The sequence below is a fragment of the Solanum verrucosum genome, unplaced genomic scaffold, assembly GCF_900185275.1.
Source record: "Solanum verrucosum unplaced genomic scaffold, falcon-dt-bn FXZP01000117.1, whole genome shotgun sequence".
Classification (NCBI taxonomy): Eukaryota; Viridiplantae; Streptophyta; class Magnoliopsida; order Solanales; family Solanaceae; genus Solanum; species Solanum verrucosum.
Window position 1 is genome coordinate 402,555 of NW_026020014.1, and position 18,743 is coordinate 421,297.

The window sequence follows — 18,743 nt, forward strand, 5'->3', positions numbered from 1 at the left end:
AGAAAAAAGAAAAAAAATACTTTCAAACAAAATCATTTTTTAAGTCAACTGTTTAGACAACTATTTATTGTACTTTTTTTCTTCTTTTTATTAATGGCCACGCGGGGTTGAGAAAAGGTCCTAAATAGTTTGCTTTCAATTATAATAAATACTCTACTACTCTACTGAAAATTATAGAGTAATAATTATAGGAAAAATTGTTAACGAGTTATTGCTTTAGCGGTTTTGATACTAAACTTAATTTTTTTAATATCAGGTTATCCGTTTTTGACAAGCCAATCAATAACTCGATAGTAAATTGATAAATTATATTTATATAATTTGCGTAAATAAAGTCAGGATTTAGTTTCATACTTTTATTTATGACTGTCTCATATTTGTTTGTTTTGAATGAGATGTAATTTGTAACCTCATGTTCATGATTTATTTGGTTTGTTACTTGTTTCTATGTGTTTTACCATAATTAAAAAAATTATAATATTTTAATGGTTAAATCAATAATCAAATTGATTATGATCAAATAATTGATATTTTAATAATTCAATTACAATGGAACCGAAATAAGTCACCTAATATAACGTAAAGGTCTTAAAGAGGATTTATTCTTTCTAGATTAAATATTACTTTTCTGTCCACTTTTTATTATCATGTTATGTTTTTCAAAAATTAATTTGACTAATTTTAAAAATCAAATTAGATTACATTAATTCGATATTTTAAACATATAATTTAGATAATCAAAAACTACAATATATCACATTAGGGCTGCGTATCGGTTGGTTCGGTTCGGTTTTGAAGTTTATCGGTTTGACTTATTGGTTATCGATTTGTAGAGATACTAAACCGTTATCGAACCATTAAGATATTGGTTTATCCGTTTTTTATCATTATCGATTTAACCGTTAAGATTTGACACAAAAAAAACCCATTGAAAATCACTTAGAAACAAGGTGACAAACCAAATGAACCATGCATATGAGTTCAAAAGTTACATCTTGCTAAAAAACAAACATTTTCACATTGTAGAATAACCAAGTGTTTGAGATGACAAAAAATAAAAGTAGGAAATGACCCTCTAAGTCAAGGACTTTATATACAAAATAGTATATATATAATTATTTAATTTACTATCGGATTATCGGTACCTGTTAAGAAAAAACCTCAAACCGTTAAGAATTGATAACCCGATAAGAGAAAAAATCAAAACCGTTATCAAAACCGCTAAACCAATAACCCAATATGATAAACCAATAACTTTTTTTTTGGTTCAAGTTATCGATTTTGAACAGCCCTATATCACATCATATATATAAATGGTCTATTCTCTTTATTTATCCACTTTCATCTTGACCCTTAGTCTTCATCCATTTATTGTTACAGTATTATATAGGGAATTTTATTTTAATTATTAAGGCAAATCAAAATGAATCAAATTAACGGAATGGTTTTAGAGAGAACTGAGAAGGGGCAAGTTTTTTTAAAAGGAGAAAAAAAAAAGATCATAGAGAGGTGCCACATCACTTTCTATTATCTTAACTTTATATTATATATAGATATAGATTAAAAGTAAAAATTCTAAAAGTGTGATTCATGGATAATTATTCATTGTAAAAAGTTAAATAATAAAGAGAAAAATATTCAAAATATGTTGTCATTTTATAATTAAAATAAGGTTAAAAAAAGAGAGAATAAATAAATAAATTTATTAAGAGTAGAAATTAGAGGGGTGAGTTATGAATAATTACTTGGCATGTGATGAGTCTTTGTTGTAAATTGTCACGACCCAAAAATAGACGTGATGACACTCATCTTAACCCATCAGACAAGCCAGCCTAAAACTCAATCATTAAAATAAAATGCAGAAATTTTTATAATAAACTCAAAAATACCCCCAAAATCTGGTTGTCACGTGTACAAGCCCCTAAAGTATTACAATTGAATTAAAAGAAAAATACAAGTCTCATATGACATTATTTCTAGAGTAGAACAAGATCATAAACCGGAGTAAGAAAGTCTGTTGAGTTGACGAACAACTACATCACAAATCTCCAAGAAGCCTCAGAAAAGAAGAGAATATATCACAAAGGTTTGGGCTAGTAACCTACAAAACAATGTAGTAGCAAGGGGTGAGTACCAAACCACGTTGTACTCAACAAGTAAACCTCTAAACACAAGCTAAGGGGATAGAATACGGATACTCCTTACACCCCAACTGAACCTCCACAACTACAACCTGCATAAAATCAGCCCAACCTAACAGTTCACAATTCACATAACACATATCTCAACAACAACATTCTAACAATCACATATTCTCAACAACAAGCTCAATATTCCTCAATTACAATCTCCACGACTACCACATGCTTAAAACCAGCCCAACCTAACAGTTCAGAATTCGCATAGCTCACAACTCAATAACAACACTCTAAGCTCAATATTCACCAATCAAAGTTCCACAGAAACGCACTCACAAGATCAGCAAAACACAATATCAAGTTCACTAATGATAAATATGTGCAATGCAATGGAATGCAATGTCAAGTATAGTGATGCATGTCTGACCTAGTGATACACACCTGCTGTCTCTCAGTTCGGGACCCATGGGGGACATATCTATCCATGCATCCATCACGGCGCGCAATACGTCCCTCGATATATAGTATCCATCGCAGTGCACGATACGTCCCTCAAAATATAGTATCCATCGCGGCGCGTGATACGTCTGTCAAAATGGTACATCCTCTTATCACATAACACTTATCACAACCATGTCTCAGAACCAATGCAAATGACATGTTCACACAAATAATGAAGAGATGACCATTTTCATAACCATACACAATTCACAACAATACAACATCAACAATGATTCAACAAGCCTTTCAACCCAGTCTCAAACATCACACATCAACAATTAAAAACATTGCCTTTTATTACCCCTTTTTCATCATTAGAAAATAATCAATATGTACAAGTCAACCCATCACCAAGTCTCATTACCCCCAAACACATATCACAAGGAAATGCGCGAATTTCATACACTTAACAAGGTTTTAGAAATTCACTTGCCTCAATTAATCAAGAATACACTCCGGAACTTGAGCCTTCCCCTTTCGTTGAACTTCCAACTCAAAGCAATCTATTCAAATAAATGACCACAACAAGATTCCAAAACTAACAACACTCATATTACTATGTGTTTAGCTTTGACCCAAAAATTCACCCAAGTTTATAATCAAGTTTAAGCTCGATATCAATTAACAGGTCAACTCTCATATTTCTCAAATTCAAGCCTAGGGTGAAGTCATAATTTCTCCAAACACTACAACCCTAATAGCTTTCATATAATATAATACACCCGATATTTAATTATATATCTCAAATATCAAACTTGAGTCTTAATATGATAACCTCAAAAATAATTCTTAAACCAAAATTTAATATATAACCAGTGTCCTTTAACAACGAGCCAGTACTATTCAAGTCTACCAAGAAATGTGCAGCCATTAACTAACTTCGTAAAAAATACCCTTTTCCAATGATTACAACATCATTAACCCTTCATATATATCATTAACTTGTCCCAACTTGATTTGAAAGAAAAACGAAAACTATCGTGTAAGATGGATCATTTAATGTCTAATGCAATAAACATTATAATATTAAAAGGATCATGAACACAGTATCTCATTAATGAGTCAATATGCAGTAACATGCTTATATTAACCAAAAACTTACAAAAACCTAAATTGAATCATTAACTTCATTAAATAATTATTAAATATCATATAATTGCCATTATCTCTGGCCACAATCTTTCCAAACAACAATCACTAAACGACATACCAACAACGAGGATATTATTATACTAATGTATACCCCTATCTTAGAAATTACTACTTACAATAAGAATTAGACTTGAGGTTTACCTGAAGCACAAATTATTTTTCTTGCGACGCCAACTGTGTCTCTGCGCCTCTCTCGTACAATTCTTTTCTTTTCCTCTCTCAAATTGTGGACTAAAATGTTAAACCCTACTAACATTTTTTAATGTATATGGGCCAATCAAGTGACATGGGAAAATAATAAATTAAGGGCTTGATCTATTAATCACCAACTAATAATTAATTATTTAATAAAATATCAGTCAACTTAATAACTATAGTTATCGAGTAGTTAGAAATTCTCAACCAAGTTTACAAACTGATCAAAAGTTACTCAAGGCAACTACCAAGATAGGTAAAACTGTAATTTTGTAAAATTTTTTTATAAAAATGACTTTTCGGATCATTACATAAATGTTCATCAATTAGGAGTAATAAAATATTTATTTGTAATAAATTAAGTAATTTACTTTTACAATAAAATAATAAATTTAAATAAGAAAAAAAGTCAAAAAGGAGAAAAAAGATAAATGTAAATGGAGGTCATAGAGAGGTGTTACATCACCTAGTCTGTATTTCAATATATATATATATATATATATAGATTTTAAGTTGAGAATGTGTGGGAGGGTATTTGGTGGGGACCATCCAGGAAAAGAAAAGCAACTTTTAATACCGAATAAGGTTGTTTTTCCTTTAATTAAATGTCTACATAACATAAATTTAAATTAATCAAGCTTTTATATGAATAAATGAGTACAAATTAAAAAAAAAAAAAGGAAAAACCCTTTCAAACTGAATCATAAACAAATCCTCTTTCCTCAGCCTGTTTATTTTGGTCAATGGCACAAATTAGAATAATTTTACTTTCTTATTTCTTATATATTATTGCTTTGCTTGCTTCTATATTATATTTATTATATATAAGAGGAAATTTTATTTTCTTATTTCTTATATGTATACAGTATATACCTTAAAGAAGAAATGAGAGAAGCTCCATATTATTTTGGGAATTTATTAAATTTGTGGGCCAATAGAATTTTTCGTGATGTCTAAATTGTAGCTCCATATTATTTTTCTTTACATTAATGGCCACGTGGGGTTGAGAAAAAGTCCTAACTAATTAAATTTCAATTATACTAAGGGCTTGTTTGGATTGGCTTTTGGCTTATGACTTATAAGTCAAAAGCCATAAGCTAGGATTCCTAACTTATGATTTTTGGCTTATTTTAGCTTTAAAATAAGTGCTTATAAACACTTTTTAACTTTATCAAAACACTTCAAAACTGCTTAAAAACTATTTTGACTTAAAAACACCTAAAATAAGTCAATCCAAACGGACACTAAATAAGTACAATACATTATTAATAACTTTAACTATTGATTGGAAATTTAGTTAACTTTAGAATTATTACCTATGTCATTTAAATAAGGAAACATGGATAACATTAATTATTTGAAATTACGTAAAATGCATTATAATAATTAATAATTTAAAATAATTTTTAAAAATATATTAAAACACTTTTAAATTTTCATGTGTTACATAAATTGAAACAATAACATACATTATTTAAAAATACTATAAATTATAATACTTAAACCACTTAAAATATTTCAAAATCATGCCAATATATCTAATCTAATATAATACTTAATGAGAGGATATGTAGATGAGATTAGTTATAATGAGATAAATTATGACGGAATAAGTTATGTTGAGATTATTTTTTTATAAAGTGTTTGATTTGTTGTATTCAAAATAATATGCATAAATTTTAAGAACAATTTATTTGTTTACAAAAATATCCATCATAAATGTGAAAATAATAATGTATAAAAAAGATTTAAAGAAATATTTTTATCATTTACTTATTATATCCCGAAATCCAAGCAGAGATATAACTTATCCCGATACTAATTATTAATCTCGAAATAACTTATCCTAGATTTACCGACCAAACAATAAATTAAGTGACATTATTATTTGAACATTTACGGCAAATGATCCCTAATAGGAGTAATATATATTGACACGTGCCTTTTTTTTGCATTTGATAAAAGGGTAAATTACAAAAATCACATACTTTTAAGACAAAATTACAATCTATCCCTTAAAAGTTTATAATTACAGAAATCCCTCAAACGGTTACAATAATATAAACGCTGATACATTAATCTGATGCGAGAGATACATTAATCGTTAAGTAAGATACATTACATTTTATATATGATACACTAATCTGATGTACATTTTATACATAATACTCTAATTTGATGCGCGAGATACAATAATATAAGCGTTGATACATTAATGTGATGCGCGAGATACACTAATCTGATGCGCGAAAATGAGAGATTTTGGAGATTTATAAAACTTATAGGGAATAATGGTAATAAGTAAACTAAAATGTTGGATTTCTGTAATTTTTCCTTAAAAAGCGGGGGCATCCACTTCCCCATCATTATTCTGTGTCTGTAGAACCAACAAATTTTATTTTTTTCATCATATTTTTTTCCATTTTATTTCTCCTTTGATCCTCAATTCCTCTGATTACTAATCTCTAGTAAGTGAGAAGATGAAGGAAGAGATGGCAGAGTATCTTCCATTATCTCAAACAGAAGATTCAGAGAAGCAAACTTGTTCAAATTCTTCTCCGATTCTAATTAAAAGTAGAAAAAAGGGTGGATTAATTACCATGCCTTTTATCATAGGTACTGGAGTAGTTTCAAATATTTTGGGGATTTTTTTGTTTTGTTTTGTTTTGTTTTGTAATCAAGTAAGTTTATTTTTGAATTGTTACAGCAAATGAGGCACTGGAGAATGTGGCAAGCTGTGGGCTTTTACCAAATATGACATTTTATTTGATGAGAGAATACAGGATGGGGTTTACTACAACTCAAAATCTTCTGTTTTTCTGGTCAACTGCTACTAATTTTATGCCTATTGTTGGAGCTGTTGTTGCTGATTCATATTTAGGTCGATTCCTTACTATTGGTCTTGGTTCCATCTTCAGTTTCCTGCTAATTAACTAAAACTTTTAAATTAAACTAATAAAATTCAAGTTTTTTAAATCTATAAGTCAAATCAAACTAATAAAATATAACTATTATAGTTGTTTTATAAAAAAATAACAAAAAATATGATATGAGTGATAATACTAAAATATTCCACAAAAAATAATAATGAAATCGCATAAAACAAATATTGCAAATAAATAAATCATTATTAAGATATGATAATTTAAAAATATTAAATCATGCTAAAAACAAATCAAATAAGAAATAATTACTTAACTAAAAATTTTTAAAATTAAAACTGGATTGTATTTTTATTATCTAAACCAATGTAAAACTAAAATAAATATTCAACATTATTGTCAATCTTAATGTTGAATTGATCTTTTTGTTAGAAATAGTATTGATTTGAATTTGATCTGAGTTTTATTAGAGTTAGTTACTAATATCTATGAACTATAAATTTTATTAGACCATTCAAAATTTTAAGTCAAACTCGAAATAATATGTAAAGACAAAAATTATGAAAAAGTATAAGAAATATTTATAAATTATTGTATCAAGTAAATATTTTTATGCATAAAAGAAAATTTTAAAATTATATATATAATGTCGGTGTAACAACCCATTTGGTCGTTTTGAGTATTAGAGCTTTTATTGTATAAAATACTCTTTCGATAGATTTTAAATGAGTGTTTTGGACTATTCGTAACTACAATTATGAAATTAGTGGGGTAGTTTTTATAATTAAGTTAGTTGATGGTTATAGAAGATAGCATTAAAACAAATAGTGGGCCACTTCTACAACTCCCATAATTAGTCCTAATAATAATTAGGGTTAGTAATTAATCTGCAGAAGAAAGGAAAACCAAAAGAGTCGCAAAGATTGGAAAGACGGCTTCAAGTAACTGTTTCACCGAAATTTTTCCAGCATTCTAATTGTATATTATTGGTTAATTATCGTTAGTGGGTCTGTATGATGAATAGTGGGAAATGATTAAATAATTGAAAGGTGCAAAGTTGAGGAACATAATGATTGGTCAAATTGGGGGTACGATAAAACAAATAATGTTTGAAAGGTTCGGTTGTTGTAATAATTAGGGAAGGTAATTTATATATATATGTGGGTGTAATTGGATAATGAATTAGAAGGACGACATGACAACTTGTGTACATGAAAATGGTGGGAATAAATTGTTGTGGGTTTGTCTAGGTAATGACAGTAACATAATTGAGGAATAATTATGGCATAGTATTGGTTATAATATGTGGTGTAGGAAATTGTTATTTGAGAAGAGTGGATACTACAATGATTAGATAATATTGGTTGGTTGTTTTTGTTAGTGTTGAGGTACTAAAAATTGTATGGAAAAACGTGGTTAGTCATTCACGTGAGTTCTTGGCATTATTGTACAACTTCTTAATGATCAATTAATGATTGACAATTGAGTTAGTTATTACCATCATATAGTAATAGATTGAAGTTGGCGACATACTCCAGTGAAGTGTAGTTTATACAATTGAATAGGTCAGGTTATTACTTATGGCATAGGTGTTAAGAGTTAGCATGGTTCTCACCACTGGTTCATCACCAGTAAGCTTCCATTTTTAATTAATATTATTTTATTATCATAATATAAGGTAAGTTGTAATACATTGATATATGTAATTAAATATTAGGTATATAATATTATTCGAATATCGTTAAAGTTATGCCAAATGGGAGGAATTAAGACTTACCCTTAGGTTGAACTTTAGGAAATTGATTATAGAATTAGGTGAGTTTTTGGGTCTAGTCTTAGACATAAGATAATATAAGTGTTTATAAACTCGTTAACTTACAAATTATGCATATATACTTGATAGATTGGAAAGGTTCGGAGGCATTGAGGAAAGGAAAAGTATTGGAGAAGTAGCTTGCTTGACTTCGGTTCTTCGGTGGAGGTAGGTTATGGTTTATTCTATTTGATAGATAAACTCTTAATAGCGATTGATATGCATTGAATGATATTGTGAAGTTTTCTATGTACTTGACTGTGTGATTGTGTGGCTTGGTTGTGTGGTTTGAGATTGGTCTAAAATCCTGAGACCGTGAGATTTATAATCTGAAAACCTCTCTATCGAAGTGATGCCTTGAATAAAGAAGGCTTGATGTAATATTATTAATGAATTGAAAAGTGGTGATAATAAATGATAAATTAATAATATTATTGGATCGGAGTGTCACGTTTCGACACGATATTTTTGGATCAGAGTGTCACGTTCCGACACGGTATTTTTGGATCGGAGTGTCACGTTCCGACACGGTATTATTGGATCGGAGTGTCACGTTCCGACACGGTATAATTGGATCGGAGTGTCACGTTCCGACACGGTAACATTAAAGGAAAAAGATATTGAATTAACTTAATGTACTCAATCTCAATGAACGCATTTCCCAAACGAGTGTGAAGTGGAGGCATGAGTCCTCGTGTGTGTGCTTGATATTGTGATTGATTACGTACTTGCTTCAACTGTCACTTGTTCATGTTGTTGTTTCTTATCACCTGCTAAGTGCTATAGTTGACTTTATACTATTATTCATTGTATATTAGTTTCTATTTTGGGTTGACCGATGATACCTACTCAGTACATGTTGCCTCGTACTGAGCCCTACTTGTATTTTTCTTTGTTTTCTTTTTGTGGAGTGCAACGAGTGTATCAGTGACTTCAACTTGCCCTCAGCTCTAGCCAGTCTCCAGCACATCAGGTTCCAGGGTGAGCAATTCATTCCAGCTCGTGTTGGATTCTCTTGGTCATGGCATGATGTCCTTAGTTTTCGGACATAACCTATTTTATTCATTTATTTTGGTGTCTTTAATACTCTTAGACTTAGTATTTGAAGATTAGATGTCCTTGATGTGATGACTTTCAGATTTTGGGGATAATAAGTGTTAGACTTTAGAGGTTTATTTGATTGGTTACTTTAATAAGTTTTGAGCTTCCGCATTATTGTTGTTGTTCATAGTTAAATTATTGATATGTGTTGGGGTTGGATTCCTTGGTTCTCCCACTTAGGAGGTTAAGTGTGGGTGCCACTCACGACTCATTTTGGGTCGTGACAGTCGGGTTGGTATAGTCTCGGGTTGACTTTTATAAGTTAAAATCAAACTAATAACCATATTTTTCTCAATACCAAACCATATCAAATCAAACCAAAAAACACAATCAAACACCGTATAAAATTAATATATGTATAATTTTTATAAATACAACATTTAAATATAAATATTATATAAAATTAATACATGAATAACTTCTATCCTATTTATAAACTAAACATGATATAAAATTCATATATAAATGACATAATTATATATGTATTAGTTTTGATCTTATCCCGAAACCAAACAACCCCTCAGTGGTGAAAAGAATTGGGAATAACGATGTAACTAGGGGTGTCAAAAATGAACCCAAACATAGGTAATCCGTCCAACCCGCCCAGAATTTTAAGGGTTGAGCTCAAGATAATTTGAATTGGGTTCAATTTCAACCCATTCAAGTCTAACCCATTTTAAGAGATTCCTCAATTGAGCCCAATTCAATCTCTAATTTCAATCCGTTTTAAAACTCTTTACTAAGATATGTCTCTATATTAAATGTATAAATTATTATCTATTTAACATATTTAGGACTTATCTATCTATTTTTGTACATTTTACTTGCAAGCTTTAGTTATTCATTCTTAAAAATAAAATTTTCATCTTGTATAACTTAATTTTTTTGTATATGCATTTTCATGACTGTTCCGTGTGTTTTTAAAATTAAACTTTCATCTTATTTAACTTGGAATAAAACTTCTATCTTATTTAGCTTTAAAATGAATTTTTCATATTATTTAGCTTAAAAATGAAATTTTCATCTTATTTAGTTTAAAAATAAAACTTCCATCTTATTTAGCTTAAAATAAAACTTCTATTTTTAAGTTTATTATAGTTAAAAAAAATTATTATTAAAGTTATCCACATTTTAATTGATATATAAAATATAATTTTTAAGTGATTAATAAACTATTTAATCTGAAAATATGTAATTTAATATTGGAGTGAACATTTTAAGAGAAATCAAAGTATAAATAAACATTAGAATTAGGCAAATAAATCCAACTCATAATATATTCATGAATAAAAACTATATTTATAAAATGTAATTTTTAATTAAAAATATACTCTTATAAAATAACAAATAATTAAGGTTATGAATGTTATTATAAATGTTGTTAAAATTATGTTAATATACATGAATGTAAAAGTTAAAAGAGAGTTTAAGAAGGGTATTTTTGTTATTTTATATACTTTATCCCTAGATAAGTTATCCTAGGATTACTATTCCACCTCCCTGCAGGGATAACTTATCCCAATACCAATTGTTAATTCTGGGATAAGTTATCCCATCCTTTACAATCAAACGGTGAATTAAAGGGCACTCAAAAATTATCCTGAGATTAACCCCTCTTATCCATCATACCAAACGACCCTTTAATGTACATTTTGAGATTGCTAGTTCAGATCTCACTTGAGGTTTTTTAATATGCCTAAAAAAAATTTGACAAAAAGAAAAGTATAACTTACATAAATACCGTAGTATAAAACCTAAATTACCTTCTATCTCTATTATTTTTGTAATTACATAAATCCCATATTTTTTAGGCATTTTGGATACATAATTAAGGATTCAGATACATTATTGTTGATACATTATGTATCAATCTGTTGCACTTATTAAGGGAAAAAAAATAATTAACAAAAAAAAGAAAAAAAAAATCTCATAGTATCTATTTTTGCTCTAATTAAGGGGGGAAAAAAGCTAACAATTAAATTAAGATCCCATAAATTATGTTATTCAATTCCAAATTATTGTCAAGAATTCAAAATCCTATAGTGTAACAAACCAAAAAATTCAAAAATTAAATTTCTTCTTCTTGTCCATCGTTCTCTTTGTTTCATAAAAACTTTTGTCGAAATTTTGGATAAGCGAAGTGAGTTATGAAGAATACAAAAGTGATGGAATTGTTGTTGGACAAATGATTTCTTTTGTGAATCTTCAAGTTCATCGAATATCCTTTCAATTTTGATTCAAGATTGTCAAAAATTTTGAGATTCAAAATTCTTCTCCAATTCATTGAAGATCCTTTCCGTTTTGATTCAAAATTGTTGAAAATTTTGAGTTTCAAAATAATTCTCCTAGTTCATTGAAGATTCTTTCAATTTTGATTGAAAATTATCAATTTTTTTGAGAAGATACATCATGAATATCCTTTCAATTTAAATTTATAAGTGTTGTATTCCTACTAGATACATTAAATAAGAAAGTGTTGCCCATAAGATTCTAGGTTTGAGATCGATACATTATTATTTGGTAATTGTTATGTATCAGATACATTTAGTATAAATTCGAATTAACGTATCATAACTAAAAACTTAGTGCATGATACATTATTATTTACGTATCTTATTTTGTTTGAGATCATGAAGTTCCTTTCAGTTTAAATTGATAAATGTTGTACTTCTACTAGATACATTAAATAAGAAAGTGTTGCCCATAAGATTTTAAGTTTGAGATCGATACATTGTTGTTTGGTAATTGTTATGTATCAGATACATTTAGTATAAATTTGAATTTACGTATCATAACTAAAAAATTAGTGTATGATACAATATTATTTATGTATCTTATTTTGTTTGAGAAATACTATATTTTAAAATAAAAAAAATACATTATACGTGTAATTGTTTCAAAATAGCTTCTTTTTTGGGTGTGTGATAAATAACACAAAGTTTATGTATCAAGTACATTTATATTGAACATGATAAACATTAATCAAAAATTCAACAACATTAGAGTTATGTATCAATATCTTAAATATGAACATTAAACATTGCATAAAACAAATGTTATTGTAGCAGTGATGTATCAGATCAATGATAACACTAACAAAGACTAATTTAAAACTCAAAATAAACGAGATACATTAAAAATCTATATCTTTGATAGTGATGGCCGTGCTATGGCAGATCCAACATTTTTCTTCTTTTTTTTGGACGTTTTTCAATAGTAGAAATATTAAAAGAAAATAAATATTTTTCAAGAAAAATTTTCAACGACAATATGATTAACTAAAATTGCAAAGGTTCAATAAGATTTCAATGAGGGCAGGGGGCGGAGGTAATTTTATTTTTATTTTTTAAGATGAAAAAATTAAAAAATAATAATAAAAGAAATCGAAAATTGAAGTGATGGAAAGAAATCTACCTCTTGAATAATTTGAAATCATTAATTGAAAATAGAAAAGATTTTAAATTCAAAAATAGATTAATTGATAAACTTGAGAGAGAGACCTTCTGAAAATCAAAATGAATTTGAAATTTGTAACTGCTAAAGAAGTGGAGAGAATTTAGGGATAAAATGGAGTGAAATGGGGAGTGGGAAACATGGGTGTAGGCTGATAATAGGAGTGAAATATTTATGTATCCGGAAGATTTTATGAATTGGGGGAATTAAGGGATTTTTTGAATTTTTTAAAAAGGGTAGGGATAAATGGATATTAAGGTAAGTAAATGCGTGTATATAAGTAATTTTCCCTTTTTTTAATATATGAACTTTTTTTAGTATAAATTACATAAATCTCATAGTGTAAGACTTAAATTACATTATATCCCTACTCTTTTCTATTTTACAAAAAATCCCTAAAATATCAGTCATTCGGATACATAATACATTTATTTAAGAAACAAAAACAACTTTTTTTATACATTAAAAATTTGAACCCATATATATCAGAAAAAGATGAACAAGAAAAAATTGAAAAAAAAAATCAACAATCTGATATGTTTCGACTTCTCCTTCTCAACATTCATTTTAGAAGACGAATGTACATCATTCTTCTCCTTCTCCTTCTCAACATTCACTCTTATATCCTTTTTTCAAAATGACATCACCCATGAATCTCGATCTGAAGTCCTTACCAGAGCCCACCAATAGATCATTTTCTTCAAAGATTGTTAATCCTAGATCATTTTCTTCAAAGATAACACACCACATTGCAGATGCAACTCTTCTACCATTTTTTGGGGTTTTTTCCACATTAACTTTAAAAGATGAACTTTCATACTTCTTCGACTTCGTCTTCTAAATGTTGTGATTTGCCATTGTTAATGGATCCTACAACCTTTTGGATCTATTTTCAGCCCAATCATCATCGTCAGAATCGTAATGAGTTGACATCAAAATCAAATACACAAGGTACCATACTAAAAAGAGAGAGCATAATTCATATGTATCAGAAAATTGTAAATGAAAAAGTTAATTTTATTTTTTTTTAAAATGACAACTGAAGAACTGGAATAAAAAATTTGATAAAGAAATAGTTCTACCTCTTTAGGAACTTGAAATCGATGAACTTGAGAGAGAATAGATTTAAAATTAAAAAATTGAGTGATTGATGTAATTGTTGATATGTGGGAGTGATTTTTGGCGTAAAATAGGAACAAAATCGTTGGACTGGAAGTGATGTGAATAATGTATCCGGAAAAGAAGAGAAAAAGAGAAAAAGAAAGATTTTTGAAATGGTAGGGAACTTTAGAAAATAGAGTATTAAAATTAACAAGAGTCTAAATTCAAAATCAGTTTAAAGTTTGAAATATTACAATTTAAATACAAATTATGTTTATAAAATACGTATTACATAAAATAAAAATACCCTAAAATTTCTAGGAATCACTACATAGGCCGTAGCCTATGGAATATTGTCATAGTTTTTGTGTTTTATTATAATCATTGGAAAACAATTAGATTTATATTTTTATTTAGTTATTTATGCTTTTACTTGAAATTCAACTTAATAAATATTATAAAGATAATGTTATTGTTATTAAAAAAAACAAATTATGCATCTCATTTACATACAATAGTATATTTACTTTATCTAAACATTAAAATTGGGATAACATAGTTCAAGGATGTTATTTATTCATTGTTATAATATGAGAATGTAGTTTTAAGTTTGGATTATAATTAAGGAATGTTTTTGGCCACTTAATCCCCATAAGACAAGAGGATTGTAGTTAAGTTACACTTGAATGTCCTCTTGTTGCAGGGAACAGTAGTGTTGTGGTTAACAGCAATGATTCCGAAAGCAAGGCCTCCACCTTGCAAACAATCAGGACAGGCTTGTAAATCTACAACGACATCACAATACTTGCTCTTGGTTTTCTCGTTTCTGCTCTTGTCAATTGGTGCTGGAGGTATAAGATCCTCTTCTTTAGCCTTTGGTGCTAACCAGTTTGACAAGGGAGATAATAATAATCCCAACAAGCAGACAGTTTTGGAGAGCTTCTTTTCCTGGTATTATACTTTATCTGTAGTCTCTGTTATGATTGCCCTAACGGGTATCGTTTACCTTCAGGACAGACTGGGGTGGAAAATAGGTTTTGGAGTTCCTGCAATCCTCATGTTCTTATCCGCGTTATTTTTCTTCCTTGCTTCTCCGTTTTATCAAGCAAAAGGTTCTCTCAAACGTGTTTGCCAGCTTTATACGAGTAATTGTGGTTGCCTTCAAGAATAGGAGACTACATTACCCCAATCAGAACTCTGATTATCATCACAAGAATGGTTCAGGACCTCAAGTGCCAACGGAGAAATTGAGATTCTTAAACAAAGCTTGCATCATTAAAACCCCTGAAGATGTTAAGCCAAATGGAGTTGCAGCCAATCCATGGAACCTTTGCACAGTGGAGCAAGTTGAGGAGCTAAAAGCCCTCATTAGAGTCATGCCATTGTGGTCAACGGGGATCATGATATCAATAAACTTAAGCCAAAGTTCATTCCCACTACTACAAGCTCAATCCATGAATAGACATCTAACTAAAGGATTCCAAATACCAGCAGGGTCATTCGGGATGTTTTTGATGATTGCATTAACAATATGGGTATTACTGTATGACCGCGTGATGCTTCCATTGGCATCAAAGATCAAAGGAAGACCAGTTCGTCTAAAACCTATAGTCAGAATGGGACTTGGTATATTCGTGTCTTGCATGTCGATGGTAGTCTCTGGTATTATCGAAAATATTCGACGAAGAAGAGCAATCAGTGAAGGGCTGTTGAACAACTCGCAGGGGTTGGTGGAGATGTCAGCAATGTGGCTCATTATACCAAACAGTTTAAACGGTATAGCAGAGGCATTGAATGCGATTGGCGCCACAGAGTTCTATTATTCAGAGCTCCCAAAGAGTATGTCAAGTATTGCATCAGCTCTTTTAGTACTGGGAAAGGCAGTTGCAAATCTTTTAGCAAGTGTGATTTTGAGTGCTGTGGATAAGTACACCAAAGGAGAAGGGAAAGAAAGTTGGATTTCAAGCAATATCAACAGGGGACACTATGAGTATTACTACTGGCTTCTTGCTCTAATGACAGGTTTTAATCTGCTTTATTTTGTGGTTTGTTGCTGGCAAATGGCAATATGGACCTTCTGTTGATGTTGACATCACTGTGAGAATGATGGAACCTAGCCACGACGAGGCCGACGATGATGATGAAATTGATTTGCCTCAGAAGAAAAAATCTACACCTGACTTGAATTCCTGCTAGGCTACTACTCTCTTATTACATTTTTAGCTACTACTAGTATAGTATATTATATAGTCCACTTTCCCTAATTTGTTCTTTTCAGCCACCAAAATATTCAGCATGATTTGAGCAGTATGCTTATTTAATTTATTTATCTGAAGAATCAAAATATATAAACTAATTCAAACTGATAATGATCTAATTGATAAACTAATAATCGATATATATTAATAGTTTAATAATTCTATAGTCTATCTATAAATTGATAACCTAGCAGTTGAATAATAATAAGCCGCCCTAATATAACGTGAAGGTCATAAAGAGGAATTATTTTAAATTATACTATTCTAGTTTATATTATTTCATTTTTTAGAAGGAAGGTTCATTTTATATTAACCAAAATACCTCATTAGTCGTGAATTCACTTGCAGGCAAAAGGAAGGGTAGATTCATTTTCATTTTATACTAGACATTTTTTTATTTTCCTCAATTCTGGAGTGATGCCCTTGCAGGCCAAACTTTTTTTCTTTATTTTATCACACTACCAAATTATATGACAAAAGTTTGATAAGTTTTAATATACTACCAAATGATTAAACTGTCGATTAATTGAAGGTGGAGTCATATTTTGTTAACTGTTGATATCATATTATGTTTACTGTTGTGAAATATAAAAAATTTAGTGTTTTTTTTGTTTATTTGTTTATTTTGTATACGGTTATTGTTTTGTTAAATTATAAATTTAATGTGATTTTATGAATAAATTTGATAGAATAAATTAAATGAAATTTATATGAAAGTGAGCTAATTATTCTGTAAAAATAATTTAATTATAATGTTCATGAATTTATGAAAATTTATTTTATTTGATAATGAATTTGATAGTATAAGTCGAGTGAATTATGTATGAAAAGTGTGTTAAGAAATATGTAAAAAAAATTTGGAATTCTTGATGAAGTGTATTACAAGTGTTTTAAATTGGTATTAAATGTGAAATTGTTGAGTTTATATTAATTTTGTTATTTCTGTATAAAGTTGGGTGACAGTAATTAATTATTTGGGACGAGAAATGTATATAGTTTGAATGAATAATCGTTTTGTATGAAATGTGTATTAATAAATTTGGTGTGAATGATGATTGTTGTATGAAATGTGTATTAAGTGAATATTAAATGTGAAATATAATGTTTTGTATGAAATTTGTTTTGCAGTAGATGTTGTCAAGTTGGCCACAACATGAAGAATGTTCAAATTATCCTGTGCAAAACTAATGATTGTTTATTTGTTTAGACTATATATAATTTTTATTTTATTTTGTCGTTTAGATTAATGTTATGTTTTGATATGAAACATAATTGATTTGAAGTGCATTATAAACTTAGTGTTTAATATACCGTTCATTCTTTATATATTGTTCATTCATTAATCATACAGATTGCATACTGTTAAAAATAAAATTTATTCCAGCTTAATACATAAGATAGTGTAAATATTAGTGATAATTATAAAAGGTAATTATGGTATCCTGAGTATTTAATATAATGTAAGTTTACATGAATATTAATTTGATTTTCAACTGGTGCCTACTATAAATAAATTTAAAACAAATTGCAGTTAGTGTTTCATTTTCACACTAACTTCAGTTAGTGTCATACACATATTAATCAAATTTTCATACACGTTTTATCCAAACAATATGTATAAAAATTGATAAATTCATATAATCACACAATTTATACCATTTGTATATCAATATTATATCACAATTCATACAATATCCAACAATAAAATATTAAACTCATAGGCATACACGTATTAATCAGATTTCATACATGTTTCATCCAAAAAACATGTTTAGAATATAAAGTAAGCATAATGTGATTTTTTTTAGAAAAAATCAGTAGTTTGACAAATCATACCATTTTCATACCAATTTAATAATTTATATCATAAACACAATTAATAGATAATCACACCAATGTTCAAACACAATTCATACCATTTGTATACTATTATTATATCACAATTCATAAAATTTTCAAAATCAAAACATTTAAGCGTAGTCATACACATATTAATCAGATTTCATCCAATAAATGTACAGTTTGGAACACACTAATATTTTCAAAATAGTATCTTGAAATTGTAATAGGTCATCAGTAATTCATATGTAAACGGTATCTGCCTGAAAGAAAACATATGATATTATATATCATCAAATATTTAAACACA

General features: G+C 28.7%; 1 pseudogene; it reads left to right on the forward strand.

The window, feature by feature from the left end:
* The first annotated feature begins 6,466 nt into the window (after positions 1-6,466).
* Positions 6,467-16,537, forward strand: LOC125820555 (protein NRT1/ PTR FAMILY 1.2-like; annotated as a pseudogene).
* Positions 16,538-18,743: the final 2,206 nt, after the last annotated feature.